Raw genomic sequence first — 16,229 nt, forward strand, 5'->3', positions numbered from 1 at the left:
TTACTTTATATACAGCAGTTAATATCTACAAATTCCAAACTCCCAATTTATCCCTCCCCTCCCCTCTCTTCCTCTGGTAACCATAAGTTCTCTATGTCTGGGAGCCTGTGTCTGTTTTGTAAATAAGTTCATTTGTCATTTTTTTAGATTCCACATGTAAATGATATCCTATGGCACTTTTCTTTCTCTCCTGGCTCATTTAGTACGACAGTCTCCTTTTACTGTTGAGTTTTAAGAATTCTTTGTCTATGTTGGATGCCATGCCCTTATCAGATGTACCTTTTGCAAATATTTTCTCCCACTCTGTGGCCTGTCTTCTCATTCCTTGATGAGTTAATTTTTTTCATTATTAAAATAATTACTGTATATACACATGTTGATAACAGAAAAATCAAAAGAAAAAATGTTCTTGATTCTGCTCCTCTGAGGATGTGGATAATAATGATGACAGTGACACCCGCCCCATCTTTGGGCCACTTGCGGTGCTCTGGGTGCTGGCGGTCGTCTCGCACGACCCTCCACAGCACCCGTGGGACAGAGCTTACTGTGGCCGTTTGATAGACACTGAAGAGGAGGCTCAGAGAAGCCAAGGGGCTACACCCAGGCGGCACACTGCTGACTGGTGGAGCCAGTGTTCAGACCCAGTGCTGTTAGGCCCAGGGTCCTTGTTCCAAGCCGGGCAATTTTATTTTTTTGTTTGTTTGTTTTGGTTTTTGGTTTTCTTTTTTTTATTTTGGGGGGAGGTAATTAGGTTTTCATTTGTTTACTAATTATTTTCACGGAGGTGCTGGGGACTGAACCCAGGACCTCGTGCATGCTAAGCAAGCACTCTCCCACTGAGCTACACCCTCGTCCCTCACCAGGGCAATTTTAGACTGTCGCAATCGGAGATTTAAGTACAGTTCATGTCTCTCCTGCCCCAGACCTTCTTAATTTTTATCACCTTTTTTCAACTTTAGAATCTCCCCAGGAGCTAGCATCCTTACAGAAGAACAAATTGAGACTCTGAAAGGTCAGTGACTTGACCAAAGTCCCGCCGCCAGCTGGCGTGCGAGCTCGGACAAGCCGCCTTCCAGGGATTCTCACCCAGTGCTGCCAGACCCCACAGTCCCACTCTTCCCACTACTTCGAGTGGCCCCAGAAAAGTCACCCCCAGGGCTGGATTGCTGCTGTCATTGTCTGTCTTCCTCCCTCTCCCCCCACTCATCCTCCTGTGGCTTCTAGAGGGATGGTTCTAAACTGCCAACCCCCTCGCGGCCCTCGCCTGCGGTGGTCACCCTGTGGCTTCCATCTGTCCTCGGGAGGACCCCCAAACTCCCTGGCATGGCGCCGCAGGCCCCCGGCACCCAGCCTCTTCCGCCTCCACACACCCCCTTCTCAGCGGGGCCAGGCTATTCGCATCGACTCTCTCTCCAGCCTCCAGGACTTGGCGCACGTTGCTCTTCCACCTGGTCCCTCTCCCCTCCTCCTTCAGGCCCAGCTCCGCCCGAGCCCAGAAGACGCAGAGGTGGCTCTTCTCCTCTGCAACATGAGGAGGGCTGTCTTCTGCGGAGTGCTGACTCTCATCAAGGGCAGTGCCAAGTGCTCGATTCACATTCCATTTAAATCTCCTAACGATTCTGTAGTAGGCATCACCAGCCCATTTTACAGAGGAGTACACTGAGGCTTAAGAGCCATTAAATAACTTGGCTAAGGCCACATGGTAGGTAAGTGGCAGAGGTAAGATATGAAACACGATGTAACTTCACACACAGGGCCTTGACCCCTTCACCGATCCCCACCCCCAAACCCTCTGCACCCCACAGCACCCGTGCATTCATTTCTCTATAACCACACCTCATGGGGCTCTTTTTTTAATAGACTTTTTAAAAAAACAGTTTTAAGTTTATAGAAACATTAAGCAGAAAGCACGTAGTTTCCAGGTACCGCCCCTTCCCCCTCCCCCGGCGCCCCATCCCCACTTTGCATTACTGCAGTACGTTTTTTGCACAATTGATGAGCCAGCGTTGATACATTATCAGCTAAAGTCAATTTGCATTAGGTTCGTGCTTGGTGTTGTGCGTTTCACGGGTCTGGATGTATAACGTCCAGGGTGTAACGACACGGATCCACCATCGTGGCGTCACACAGAAGAGTGCCACGGCTCTAAAACCCCCTCTGCTCCAGCAGGTCATCCCCCCATCCCCGCGAAGTTCCGGCAGCCGCTGACCTTCTCACTGTCTCCACAGTTTAGCCTTTTCCAGAACATCGTATAGCTGGGCCCACACACCGGGTGCCGCCTCAGACGGGCTTCTTTCAGTTCGTGATGTGCACGCGAGGTTCCTCCACGCCTTTTCACGGCTGGACGGCTCACGGCCTCTTGATCACTGAGTACTGTTCCATTGTCTGGATGTGCCACAGTCTGTTCATTCGTTCACCTGCTAAAGGACATCTTGGTTATTTCCAAGTGTGGGATGTGGTGACTGAGGCTGCTCTGTGTGCAGGTTTTGTGTGGATGTCAGCTTTCAACTCATCCGGGTCAGTCCCAAGGAGCATGACTGCTGGGCCATCCCATGGCTCTTCTGCACGGCGTCCCTAACCCTCTCCCAACCCCAGCTGGAGATCCTCGAAAGGCAACAAACGTACCTGGTACTTCTCTGTCTCCAAGACTTACACACGATAGGTCCTCAATAAAGAGCTGTGGAAATGAGAAGCATCTGCAATCACCCATCTCAGATTTTCCAGGGCACTTTAAATTCCCTTTCATCTTATTTTTTGCAACAAATGTGATTTATTGTAAAGATAATCAAATGAAGATTGAAAATGCCTGTGTAAGGCTTTCCATGTTAAACCATTTCACAAACTGGTTTTTTTAAATGCCCTTTGCCGGATACCCACCCCTGCTTTGGGATCCCAAACAGGCAGTTGCTGGAGGGACTGTGAGAGAGACTCAGACAGTGTGGCAGTTGTGCTCTGTCTGGCCTCGGCCTGGTCGCTCTCTCGCCTGGAGCCCTGATGCCCCCTTTGGAAACAAGCACAGGGCTGGGACTAGCTGCCCTCTGAGTCCCTCCAAGCCAGGCCATCCTAGGACCCCTATCAGGTGGGGCCCCCTCCCCATCCTCCCAGGGAAGACGGGCTGAGAAGGCAGCTGCAGGGGAGAAGGCCAGGTCTCTGTCTGCCAAGGGTCCCGCTCACAGAAAGGGGCCCCCGGCCCCAGCAACCGAAGCAGGAGGGTGGAGCGCCGCCCCTTTTCACTGGGGACGCCCCTTTGCACCTTGTTTCTGTCTAAATCATTCACTTTACCGTATTCATTCTAAGAACATCACCAAGCACTTAGCACACAGCTGCTGGGCTCAGTGTCCTTACTGTGTGGGGTTCTTTCTGACGTGGCCTGAGATCGTAGCAGCGGCCATCATCCACGTTTACAGACTCTGTTCAGCCCACAAGTCTGTCTTGCGTGCACTCCTCAGGCCAAGGCGCCGTCTTGGGGCTGAGCAGTGGGCCAGGCAGGCAGAGGCCCCGGCTCCCTGGAGCTGGCCTCTCGTGGCCTCAGGAGACGGCCAGTGAGCCTTCCAGGCAGGTGAGCGCCACAGTTTGCTGGAGGGTGAAAGCACCGCCACAGAGAGACAAGGGGAGCAGGGAAAGGGGTCAGGAGTGGAGGGGCGCGGGCGGGCTGGAGGGGCGTGGGCGGGCGGGGCCGGCCCCAGGGTCAAACAGGCTCTCCAGGGTGGGCTCGTTGAGAACGCAGGGTTCTTGGCAACAATTTGAAGGAGAAGAGAAAGTTGGCTAAGTGGATTTCTGGGGGGAAAAGTTTGCAGGCAGAGGGAACCGGAGTGAAGTCTCAGGGGCGGACTGTGTCTGGCACCGAGGAGCAGGCCGGGACAGGCCAGTGGCGGAGTAAATGGGGCGCGACACTTGGCACAGCTCACGAAGGACCTGGGGGCCACTGTAAGGTCTCAGGCCTTTCTCAGAGAACTGCAGAGCCTGGCAGAGTTTGGAGCAGCGGAGTGACAGGCAATGAGCCTGCCTTCCGTGCAAGAGGAGACTCTGGGGAGGGGGTGGAAGGGTGGAAAGCTGAGGCCTGCTCGTACCGCTCTGGTCCCCCAGCGGGGACTCGACGGTGGCTGCGACCTGCTGGGGCCAGTGGAGGGGGTCACAAGAGGTGGGACTGGGGATCTCCTTGGAAGGTGACACCATCATAATCCTGGAGGGAGCTGTTGTTCACAGGAAAGATTTAGGGGTGGAGCCCTGACCCAGGCCCTGTCCTCAGGGGCAGCCCTGTGAGTGCCCACAGGAGGTGGGAGATTCCACATCTGCTTCTTTCCCAGGTAGGCTGGTGATGCTGGGGCCACCCCAGAAGTGGAAACCCCCCCTCCACCCTCCTTCCCAGGCCCACGCGGGCCCCAGTCCCAGTTCCGCTTGGTGTTACCGTCGATGGCACAATGATGGTAGCTTCCTGCTCCCACCCCGGAGGCTGACCTCCCAGTCACCCGGGCTCAGCATTCCAGTTAAAGAGGAAGGGGCAGAACGGGAAGTGGAACTCCTGCCCAGCAGCCCCACGCTGCTGGGGGCTGGGCACGCCTCGGGTAGGGACAGGCAGAGGAAGGGATTCTCCCAGCGTCATCAAAAGCCACGTGACATCTCCAAACGACCCACTCCTGGATACTATTGCAAAATCTCTGCTTCAGTGCCTTTCATTCAGCATTTAATGAGCTCCTGCTATGGGCCTACCCTCAATGTTGTCTGCATATGAGATCACACGTCCAACCTTTGGGAGAAACAGCAGGGCATCTAAGAAGGCCTGGGCAGGGCAGTCCTGCTCTGCAGCTGTTAGCTACCTGGCCTCGGGCTCACCAGGAAACTGTCCAGGCCTCCACTGTGTCATCTTTAGAGTGATCTCTGTCCAAGACAGCTGCAAGGGAGCAGGAGGGTGAGAACAACTTGCACACTGGAATGCGCTGTCCAAAGCTCAGGTGATGCTCACAGCGTAGGGGCAGAGACCCACACAGGCCCAGCTAACTACAGAGGGGGCACCCTGGGGTGAGGGCATCAGACAGAAATGAAGATGCCACAGAGCCAAGAGGGGGAGACAGTGAAGAAAGTGCCCTGAAGAGCAGCTGGGAGTCCATGAGAGCAAACAGAAGAAAGGGGCTTCGGCAATGGCCAGAGGCGCGATCTACCCCCTAGGAGCTGTGGAAAGGTTTTTGGCGGGGGAGGGGCGGGCCAGGTTTGCCTTAGAGGTCACACTGGCTCCCAGGGAGGGAAGGAGTGGACATGCTGTGGCCCAGCTGAGCAACACGCAGTCTTGCACCCACCGCACTGAATTCTCCATAGAGGGGAAGCCCCCCCACACCCACATCCCCTCATCCTCCCCTGCCCTCCCACCCTCCATTCTCCTCCAACCCTCCAACCCCCCACCCCCCACTCTCCCCCTACGCCCCTACACCCCCGCCCTCAACCAGTCCACAGTCCACAGTCCAGATCTTCCCAGAAAGGCAGATGGAAGTGGGAAGCTGTCGGGAGGGTGGGAGCCACGGCTGAGCCAGCTGCCGGCCCACAGCCCCTCCCCTCAGCCCACCCCCACCTCCTGGGAGCCTGGAGACCTGTTTGTTTTCCTTGTAAAGAGGGGAGCCCTGCCCTTTGTGAGATTTCTGCTTAGGAAGGAGCGAGACGTCTACTTGTGCTGCTGCCTGGATTTCCAGCTATTGACACAGACGCTGACAATGAAAGCAAAGGCCAAGAGAGGCAGAGACAAGGTGGCTGATTAAAATGTTCTTCCCGGGTTGTTCAGCTCTGCCCCCAGAAGGCTCGCTGGAAAACCTGGGGAGGAACCATCTCCTCAAGGGCTGCGGGCCTAGTTAGAGGTGAGGCTTTGCCAACAGTTGAGGAGTTTCTGCACCCCCGCCCCAATCCAGCGGATCCGGCTCCCAAGTCCACTTGGACTCCTCTGGTTTCACTCCTCCGGTAATAACCACGAATGACTGCGACTGCTTTCAGGCTCAGTCTTGTTTCTGAAAAGGGGCAATTATAGTACTGAGGTGGGAAGCCCCATGAAAAAGACCGGCAGGACCCCCAGGCAGGGCCACTACTCTCCTGCCAGCACCATCTGGTTCCCTGGCCTGGCGGCATTATCTCGCTTTTTGCCTCTGAAACGGCTTACTTGTAGGAAAGTGGAACTTACCCATAAGAGTCTATTGGTTCCCTGAGCTAACTCCTGATTGGTCCATTTGTAGCACTTTATTTGCATGGCTCTCACTCCTGATTGGTCCATTTCCCTCAGTTCTGATTGGTCCATTTCTACAAAGCTTGTTACTAATTAGTCACCTTTGTTATACCTTATTTGCATATGATGTTGCAAAATGTTTCAAAGTCTAGACTGGTAGCCTATAAAAAGCTGTGTAAACCTACAGATGGGGTCCAGAGCTTGGAGTGTTAACTCCTCTTGGCCTGCTGGTGTAATAAATCTGAGCTTTCCAATCCTCCAAGAGCTGCTTGGTCTCTCTCCCAGATCCAGGTTGCTGTCACAACTGAGTTGTAACACACTTTGCTGCAACGGTACCAATTCATGGTCTTTGCTATAGGTCAGATTCACCCCAAAAAAGGACTCTGAGATGGAGCAGGGTTGCCAGATCAAATACAGGATGCCCAGTTAAATTTGAATTTCAGATATACAAAGCATTTTTTTTTTAGTATAAGTGTGTCCCATGTAATATTTGGGATATACTTATGCTAAAAATTATTCATTGTTTAACCAAAATTGAAATCTAAATGGATAATCTGGATTTTTCTTTGTTAAATCCAACAACTGTAAAGCGGAGAATGTTTCGATGCAGGGGGTTTATGAGGGCTGCTCTCAGCGTGGATACCCGTGGAGGATGAAGGGCTGCAGGGTGGGTGGAGGCAGAAGACAGGGAGCTGGGATGCTGTCCCACAGAGGTCTCGGCCCACCTGTAGGGGAGCCAGGTGGCCTTCCAGAGCGGCCCACACTGAGGCTAGGGCACTGGGCTCTCACGTTCCCGTAGCCCACCTGTCCTTGGATTCCGGCTCCCCTGGTAGGCGGGAGTGTGACTGGCTGAGGGGGCTCTCCTCTGCTGAGGGAGGTTCTGGGAACCCCTAGTACTCCTTGCAGCTGGGGTCTGGGGTCTCAGTCCCCGGGGAGTCTGAGCAGCAGCCCACCCCCGCAGCCCTGACCTGATGGTTCTACAGTTTGACGAGACAGTTATGTAAACAGCTGCGCATGGACCCGACCCATAGGTCAGTGATTTCACTCACCCTCAAGTAAAGGCCAGGTCCCTTGGCCTGACCTTCAGGGCCGTCAACCATCCAGCTCCAAGTCACCTGCTCTTCTGATCTCCCTCAGCTCCTTTCTGAGAGCCTTTTCCATAAAATCAGTCCTGTTGATTTCAACATCTGGGAGGGTGGCTGTGTTCCCAGCGACCCCTCTGCATTGCTGACCAAGCCCACTCTGGCCTTCAGCTCTGCAGACCCCAACCCACAGCACAACACTGGTCTTCTAAAGACTCTGTCTCAAGCTCAGAGCCCTAATCACAGCTGGGGGTGGGGGGCGGGCTTTGGTCTTCCTCTCCTTATCAACTCAGTTAGGAGTTATGAGGCTGCAGTTAATTGGATTGGAGAGGGCATGCTCCTCGTTGGCTAAAATGTGATCCTGGCATTGCCAATTGTGGGGGCAGCCCGGCTCTGGTTCCCCATGTCTCTCTGGATTTCGCATTGGTTGGGTAGGATGTTATGGGCAGGTGGACAGGGGCTGCGTTTCTGTCAGGCCTTTGCTATCTCTGGATGGGCAAGTCTCCAGCCTCATGTCACCAACCCACCCACCCAACCCGTATCTGTTACCCACCGAAACCCCACCCCTGCTTGCTTTCCCGCTGTGCAAGGACTCCAGGCGCCTGCTGATTAACACTGACCTTCAGCATTTGGGCCTCTGAGTCCCCAGCTTCCCTTCTTTCCATGTCTCCTACTAATGTGAAAGATATTGAAGTTCCAGGATCCGAGAATCTGGCTCTAGTAGAAAAGCAGCTAAGTTTGAATTTAGATAAAGAGGCTAAAGGGTCTGAACACATTGAGACAAAGCAGTTGACATGCCCTCATTCATTCAGAAACACTAACAGTCATTGAAAGCTCACTGCCAGTCCATGTTATCCCACTTAATTCTCACAGCCACCCTGTCAGGAAGGCACTATGCATATCCCCATTTTACAGATGAGGAAACTGAGGCTTAGTAAAAGCAAGTGTCTGGCCCAAGGTTCCACAGCACACACACACACACACACACACACACACACACACACACACACACAATCAGGAGAGTCAGAATTCCAGCTCATATCTGTCCACCAACAGGTCTTGGGCTCTGAGCAGCAGAAGAACCCTCTCCTAGGTTACATGGTTTCATCTCTTTATGCCCAGGATTGATGGCCCTGAGTCATTGTTATTTTCAGTATCACTCTTCTTGTGAAATAGGTAAACAGAGAGGAAAGACGAAACACCCCAAAAGCCCAAGTCAGGCTGACTTGGCCCAGTCAGAGGTTTGCTGGAAGAAGCAGGAGGTACTAGCCAGGAGTCAGGTGAGGGGACAGAAGTCACTCTGATGATGCAACACAGACAGCGTTCAGTGGGAGGAATGGTGTCTGAGACGCCCCAGCGGGGCTGGAGCCGAGGGCTGGGGCTGGGCCAGGAACTGCGCAGAACTCATCTGCCAGCGGGGCTGCCTCTTTTTTTCCTTTCAACTCTGGTAAAAAGCACATAACATAAAATTTACCATCTTAACCACGTTTAAGTGTACAGTTCAGTAGTGGTAACTGTGCACGTTGTTGTGCAACAGAGCTCTAGAACTTTTTCATCTTGCAAAACTGAAACTCAGTCCCCATTTCCCCGCCACCCCCCGCTACCCAGCCCCTGGCAACCACCATTCTACTTTCTGTTTCTATGAGTTTGACCACTCTACATACCTCAAATAAGTGGTATCATACAGTATTTGTCTTTGTATGACTGGCTTATTTCATTTAGCATAATGTCCTTGAGGTACATCCATACTGTAGCATGTGACAGGATTTCCTTCTTTTTTAAAACTGAGTAATATTCCACTGTATGTATATACCACATTTTGTTTATCCATTCACCTGTAGCTAGACACTTGGGTTTCTTCCACCTCTTGGCTTCTGTGAATAATGCTGCAATGAATATAGTTGCACAAATATCTGTTCAAGATCCTGCTTTCAACGGATTTGCTGGATCACGTGGTAATTCTATTTTTAATTTTTTAAAGAACCTCCATACTGTTTCGAATAGTGGCTGTACCATTTAACTCTTACCGACAAGGCCCAAGGGTTCAAATTTTACCACATCATCACTAACACCTGTTATTTTTTCTTTTTTTGTATATATGTATATATATTTATTGAAGTATATCTGTTTATAATGTGTCAGTTTCTAATGTGCAGCATAATGCTTCAGTCATACATGAACATACGTATATTCGTTTTTATATTCTTTTTCACTGTAAGTTACTACTATGCTATACAGTATGAACTTGTTGTTTACCTATTATATATGATATATATATATATTTATATATGACATATATATATATATATATATATATATATCAGTTAGTATCTGCTAATCTCAAACTCCCAATTTATCCTTCCCCACCCCCTTTCCCCACTGGTAACCATAAGTTTGTTTTCTATGTCTGTGAGTCTATTTCCGTTCTCTGTAAATAAGGTCATTTGTCATATCTAAAAAGATTCCACATATAAGTGATATAATATTGTATTTTTCTTTCTCTTTCTGGCTTACTTCACTTAGAATGACAACCTCCAGGTCCATCCATGTTGCTGCAAATTGCATTATTTTATTCCTTTTTATGGCTGAGTAGTATTCCATTGTATAAATATACCACAGCTTCTTTATCCAGTCATCTGTTGATGGACATTTAGGCTGTTTCCATGTCTTGGCTGTTGTAAATAGTGCTGCTGTGAGCACTGGGGTACATGTATCTTTTTGAATTAAGGTTCCCTCTGGATATATGCCCAGGAGTGGGACTGCTGGATCATACAGTAAGTCTATTTTCAGTCTTTTGAGGAATCTCCATACTGTTTTCCATAATGGCTGCACCAAGCTAATGATTAGACACTGGAACATGGGTGCAGAAAAACCCACCTGCACAAACACATCACGAGTCAGAAATCACCAGAGCAGCCAGAGGTGGCTCTGCCACACTGCTGCTTTCATCTTAACTGAGAACGTCTGATTGCAGAACTGTTTGTTCAGGGCCCTCGCAGTGAAGGAGTCTAGAATGTGATGCTTGTCTGCAGCACAGGGTGGGGCCCAGTAAGGAAGGGAGGATGCATGATGGTGGGGGGCGTGCAAGGTAATACATTAGGTGATGTAGCAGGAAGGGCCAGGCCCCTGCTCAGCAGACAGCAGAGCGGTACTTCATTGTGACCTTCTAGGCAAGAGGGAGTGCAGGGCAGTGTTGGATAGGGGAGGTCAGTGGTCATGGGCACTGACCCTGCAGCTAGGCAGGACTGGTGTGGAATCCCAGGTCTCCCACGCCCGAGCTAAGGGACTTGAGCAGGTCACTGGGTCTCTCTGGGTTTTCCTTTTGTCCTCTGTAAAAGGACAGGGATGGACGGTGGGGAGGGAGGTGGCCCACAATGACCTGCAGCCATCCAATCTGCTTGGAGGGTGTGAGTGCGGCCCTCAGCCTCTCAGAGTCTCCCTTTCCTCTTAGGCTATTTCACGAGAGCACATGGGAGCCTGAACTGGCACTAACGGGCTCCCTGGTGGTGAAGGCAGCACAAGGCCTTCTGCTCTAAGGCGTCACCAGTGCCCCTCCCCGCACGTGGGATGTGGGCAGCCCCTCTCTGTAAGCAGGAGAACATTCTGCAGTCACACCTGAGAATACCCGAACAGAGATTAATGTGGGTTAGTGATTCTAAAACCTCTTTTTTAGCCCAAGAACCTCTTCTTTATTTCTGCAAACAAAATATTTTGTAGGATCTAATGTATTAAACAGATACAACTTGGAGCTCTTCCGACGGCGGTAGGGGAGGGGATCCCTGTTGCCACCCTCTCCACTTCCCCATCTTGTCCCCACCCCACCAACTCCTGCAGATCCCAGGACCTCCTGAAAGCACAGTTTGAAACTCTGACTGGTCTACGGCGAGAGTCATTCCAACACCAGAAGGCCTAATTCTGGTCAGAGCTCACCATTGTCAACTGTGTGGTGGTGGACCAACCACTTTCTCTCTTTGGTCCTCAGTTTTTTCATCTATCAAATGGGGACAATTCCCCAGCTCTGCAGTTTTGTCTCGCTCCGGAGTCCACAGGTACGATAGTGCTGTGAGCTGAAAACACAGCTGCGGTTTGGTTTGCACCTCGTCTCCTCCTGCAGACGCATCTCACTGGGTCAGTAGTCAGATGATAAGCTGGACCTCCAGACTTTCAAGATGAGTCTTTTTTTCTATTTTTTTCTTTTTTTCCTTTTATTGAAGTATAGTTGACTTAAACAATGTTGTGTTAGTTGCAGGTGTGTAGCAAAGTGATTCAGATAGATACAGAAATACATTCTTTTTCAGATTCTTTTCCACTGTAAGTTATTACAAGGTATTGAATACAGTTCCCTGTGCTGTACAGTAGGACCTTGTTGTTTATCTATTTTATAACAAAATGAGTCTGTTTTGCAATTCTACTCTAACACCAAAATGTGAAATGATCTGTCTGCCTTATTTCCATCTTTCCTGCAATGGAAGTCCCTCTCTCTTCTCCTGCCCCCAGCTCTCTGTGGTCTCGGAACCCCAGGTCTACCTGCAGCCTGGATGGTCAGAGTCTTCACCACTCTCTTCTCTCTGCACCCGCAGCCCTGCCCCAGCCCACCCTTCTCAAGTCGCCCCAGAGTCCCTCCTGCAGGACCGTCATTCCAGCAGGTGTACCTCCAAAGAAGGCAAGGAATCCACCATTCCCGCGCCACCGCTCCCCCCACCGAATTCCGGACAGCCTCGGCCTGTTCGGCTCCCCACCTTGGCATCTTTCAGAGCCGGGCCAACAGCTACTTTCATGACTGCTTCCCATGTAACACAGATGACCGAGGGGCCAGGCTTAATGTCCTCACTTGTAGGAGCTAGAAATCCCACGACCTTGTCTAGAGCCAGCCCTTCATAGAGAGACCTTATTTGAATGACGACATAATTGCTAATTGGCAGGGCAACCTTTAAAATGGCTTACACTCTACACAGGGGAGGATGCCAAAGCCAGTGGGTTGTAATTCTTTTCTAGCAGAGCGAGCACTGAGAATAGAGGAGCGAGAAGAAAGGGGTCAGAAGATCCAGCTCCAGAGTCTGGAGACGGAGGGTCTGGGTTCAACAATCTCTCCTCCCCTTCCTGCACATGCGATAGCTTCCCTTCTCGTAGCTCACTTTGCTGATCTGCAAAACCAGGGCAGAGGGACCTTTGCTGCTTGTTAGGTTTGGGCGAGGCAGGCACAGCAGTCCCCTCGCCGTCAGCGCGGGGCGGCTGGGGCTGGACAGACCGTGGCTGTGCGGGCTGCTCCGTGTGCTGTCGGCTGCTTAGAGGCATCCTTAGCCTGTCCCCACCAGATGCCAGTAGCACCCTGCCCTCAGTTGTGACAACCAAAAATGTCCCTAGATATTCCCAGCACCCCCTTAGGAGCAAAATCCCTCCCAGCTGAAAAGCACTGGTACATGTGAACACACCAGGTAAGCAAACTCTTCGCTGCCTTGCCTGGATGTGGCCAGCACACTTTTATCAATTCATTCACTAAGTTGATATAAAGCTGAGAGCAGTTTTGAGAGTGAAAATCAAAGCTGTCAGGCAAACACAGACCCTCTCCTCTTTCCTCCTGCCACCCTACCTGCCATCAAAGACCAGGTGCGCTTGGCGACAGCCTGGCCTTAACCACCCAGCCCGGCCCGGAGCGCTCCCCTCTGCTGGCTGGATACTTCTTGCGGCGTGGGCCTCACCCTTGTGAAGTTGGATGCATTAATACCAGCAAAATATTTCTTAATCTCCTAAGCCTCCACTTTGAATCCTTAAAAAGGAAAGAAAGAAACGGCATCAATCTCTTAATTAGGACGTCCAATCACTTCAATAAATATTTACTTGGTTCCGCATGAGGCACGGAAACCCTGCGCCCTCGATCAGTGGAGGTCGGCACAGTGCGCCTTGGGGACAGCGGGATGCGGCCGGGCCCGGCTCTGGATGCAGAGTGCTGGGAGGGCGTTTCCAGTCCTCCCACTTCTGCTAAAGATAGGTGAGCAAACACATCCCATGCCTGCTCTGCGCTGAGTCCCGGGTGGACACGAGGTCCTCACTGAGTCCCTGCCTGGCTTCCTCAGCTTTCTGGAGGGAGGTAGTAGCCTCCTCTGCCACCATGCCACGCAAGCCATCCCCAGCATCCTCTCTCGAACGTGCCGGCTGGGCATCTTGGCCCCGTCTGGAGCTCTGCCCCTTCCTGTCCACTTAGTCGCACCAAGGGCCACCCTCTACAGGCAGCCTGCCAGGTTGTCGCCCCCGTCATTCCTTCTGTCCAGTGCTGCTTCCCTGCTTAGACCCTACTCAGCTCAGCTCGCAGCCTGGGATTAGGGGCTGTCCGGCCTTGTGTATGTTCCAAAGGCAAAGGCTTCCCTTAGATTTTGGTACCTCCAGTGAAGTCTTATCTAGATTAGGCGTTTTGTAGAGTCTCTCCAGGTAAGCAGTCAAGTGTCACTATTCCCATTTTATAGATGTGGAAACCGAGACCCTGAGAGTTTCAGGGCCTTGCACAGGGCCTTACAGACCCTCGGGCCTCCTGATGCCCGGGCTGGGCACTAATGAGTAGGTTCCTCTCTCTTGACTTTAGGAGACTTTAGAGACAGATTTCACTGGAGCCTGAAATAGAAGTGGGGATGAGGGCGTGAGTCTTAGAGGAGGGGGCAAAACACCTCATCAGGTGGCAAAATACAGAAAGGATCTAAGGAAGCAGAGAACCCCCAGTGCAGGCTGATGGGGAGGGGCTCCTGCTGCAAGTGTTCGCTCATCCTGGTCCCCTAACCCATGGGAACTTCCGTCTACCCTTCTGGGCTGAGCTCAAGCTCCGCCCTTACAGGAAGCCCTCTGAGAGCCCCCCTGTTCCCCCTCAAAGCCAGACTGCTTTGTCCTCGCATACTTCATTCTCGTGGCTTGTCTTCTCGAAATGCTACGGCCCCCACTGCGTGGCAGTCAGCTTTCTCTGCCTCCAGCCCCACCTCCCGGCCTGCACCCCCCTCCTAAGCCCTCCAAGGCCTGGCTCTGAATCGCCCCTCCCTCCTTCCTCCTCCTCCCACACAGGCCCAAGGGATGTCCCAGGTCATCTGAGGCCCATGCTTTTAAAGAATGAGAATCCAGAGAGGGAGGGGAAGGGTCGGATGACCTCAGGAGGGGCTTCAGGGAGCTGGTGTTCCTACCTGGGCTTGGCTGCTGCCTGGCTCACTCCCCGCAAGGGCTGGCACGGCAGACCTTCCTCACCTCTGCAGGCGCCAGCAAACGTGCGAGGAGCGGAGTCACACGGCGTTTCTGCATCACCGTCATGGCCACCATAGCCAGCTGTCATTGATCACTCACTGTGCCAGGTTCTGCTCTCGGTACTACATGCACACGACCATCGATCCTCAGAACAACCCTCTGAGGTGAGCAGGACTGTTATCTCCACTTTACAGATGAGGAAATGGAGGCTGAGCAAGGTCGCATAGCTCGGACCAGCCAGAGAGTTGGAAATGGGGTTGGGAGACCCTGGGAAGTCCCTGGACCTCTCAGAGCTCAGTTCCCTTCCCTGAAACGAGACGGTTGCAGGATGAGCTCCAAAGGGGCTCCTGGCTCCCTCTGGGACTTGCTGAGCCCTCAGGTCTCCTGTGGCCTGCCCTGCAGCCCCGCTCTGCCTTCCCGGGAAAGCCAAGATGCAGAGCCGGTGCAGAGTGGAGATAAAGACTCTGGAGCCAGACTGCCTGGGTTCAAGTCCATCAGCCACTGAAATGACTTTGGGCAAGTCTTTGTACCATGGCATGTCAATTGCCCCCCTGTAAAATAGGGGTGATACTGATAGTACCTACTTCATTCGCGGTGAGAGGATTAAGTATGTTAATATTTGTCAAGCGCTCAGAACAGTGTCTGGGACAGAGTTAAGCACTATGTAAGGGTTTGTTAAATAAATAAAAAATCCTTTTCCTTTTGCTCAGTGGTGAGGTGCCTGCTTGTGGAGGGTGGCTGGGGACGACTGGTGCGTACGGGCAGTGCAGGCGTGGGGGGACAGACCTGCCCTACTGCCCTAGCAGTGGGGTCAAAGGCCAACAATCACAGAAGCCTCGCAGAATCAGTCAAGGGGTCAAGGGTTGTGAGGAGAGATTTCTCTTCCCTTTGGGCAGTCCCAGCGACCGACCTTCAGAAAATAAAAGCCAGCAGAAGCTGTGGGGGAAGGGATGAGGAGGCGATGTGAAACCCCACCCAAGGCACTGCGATCTTCCTCAAACAGGAGGCCACAGCCTGGTGGCTGACCTAAGCCAGACCCTTTAATTCCTGGGAAAGGGAGAAAACATACTGACACTCTTTCTGAAGTGTCTGGCAATTGTGTTTTAAAAACCACCGAAAGCAACTCTTGGAGCCAGCAATCAGCTGCCCACCAGCCACCTTGCGCCCCAAAGGAGAGGCTGGGGAACCCCCGCTCTGGAAATCCAGGCCGGGCTTTCTGTCTCACCGGGTGACTTTTTTTTTTTTTTTTTTTTTTTTTTTTGTGCCAGGAATTCCTCTCCCACGTGGGGTAGACTCCGAGGTACTCAATTAAGCAGCCAATGAAAAGTCAGCTCTCCGGTAGCAAATGACCCTGACACTTCTTGTAACATAAACAGTTGAAACGTTTCCAATTAGAACTGGAGACAGAGACGTTTGAACTCTCTCCACTCCCCTCCTTTAAAAGTAATTGCTCGGCGCCTCGGACGGGGTGTTGTATGCATGTTTCCTTTCCTTTTCTTTTCTTTTCTTTTCTTTCTCGAGCATAAAACATTACTTTTCTCCTTGCTTTCCCTAATTTGCGGGGTGGCGTGGTTGGGGGTAGAGCGGTGGTGAGCTGGAAAGGGTGCTGGCCCGGTCGCTTACCTCTCGGCTCCTCTTCCTGCTCTGACGGCTCTGGAGGCCCGGGAGTGACGCTGGGTGCCGAGCGAGTGGAAGTCAGGGGCTGGGAGCTGGGCCTCTGACCTCAC

The 16,229-nt window shown here is 52.0% G+C and overlaps 2 long non-coding RNA genes across 2 annotated transcripts; one reads left to right on the forward strand and one right to left on the reverse strand.

The window, feature by feature from the left end:
- Window positions 1–1,981: 1,981 nt before the first annotated feature.
- LOC135319545 (uncharacterized) lies at window positions 1,982–7,498 on the reverse strand. The gene is made up of 4 exons (XR_010378222.1): window positions 7,252–7,498; window positions 3,346–3,576; window positions 2,626–2,677; window positions 1,982–2,417 (listed from the first exon to the last, which is right to left on the reverse strand). It is a non-coding gene; the product is annotated as an uncharacterized LOC135319545 (long non-coding RNA).
- Window positions 7,499–10,032: 2,534 nt separating this feature from the next.
- Window positions 10,033–15,206, forward strand: LOC135319581 (uncharacterized). Its single transcript, XR_010378351.1, has 2 exons — window positions 10,033–13,273; window positions 14,514–15,206. It is a non-coding gene; the product is annotated as an uncharacterized LOC135319581 (long non-coding RNA).
- The last annotated feature ends 1,023 nt before the right edge of the window (window positions 15,207–16,229 follow it).

Source organism: Camelus dromedarius, chromosome 29, assembly GCF_036321535.1.
Source record: "Camelus dromedarius isolate mCamDro1 chromosome 29, mCamDro1.pat, whole genome shotgun sequence".
NCBI lineage: Eukaryota > Metazoa > Chordata > Mammalia > Artiodactyla > Camelidae > Camelus > Camelus dromedarius.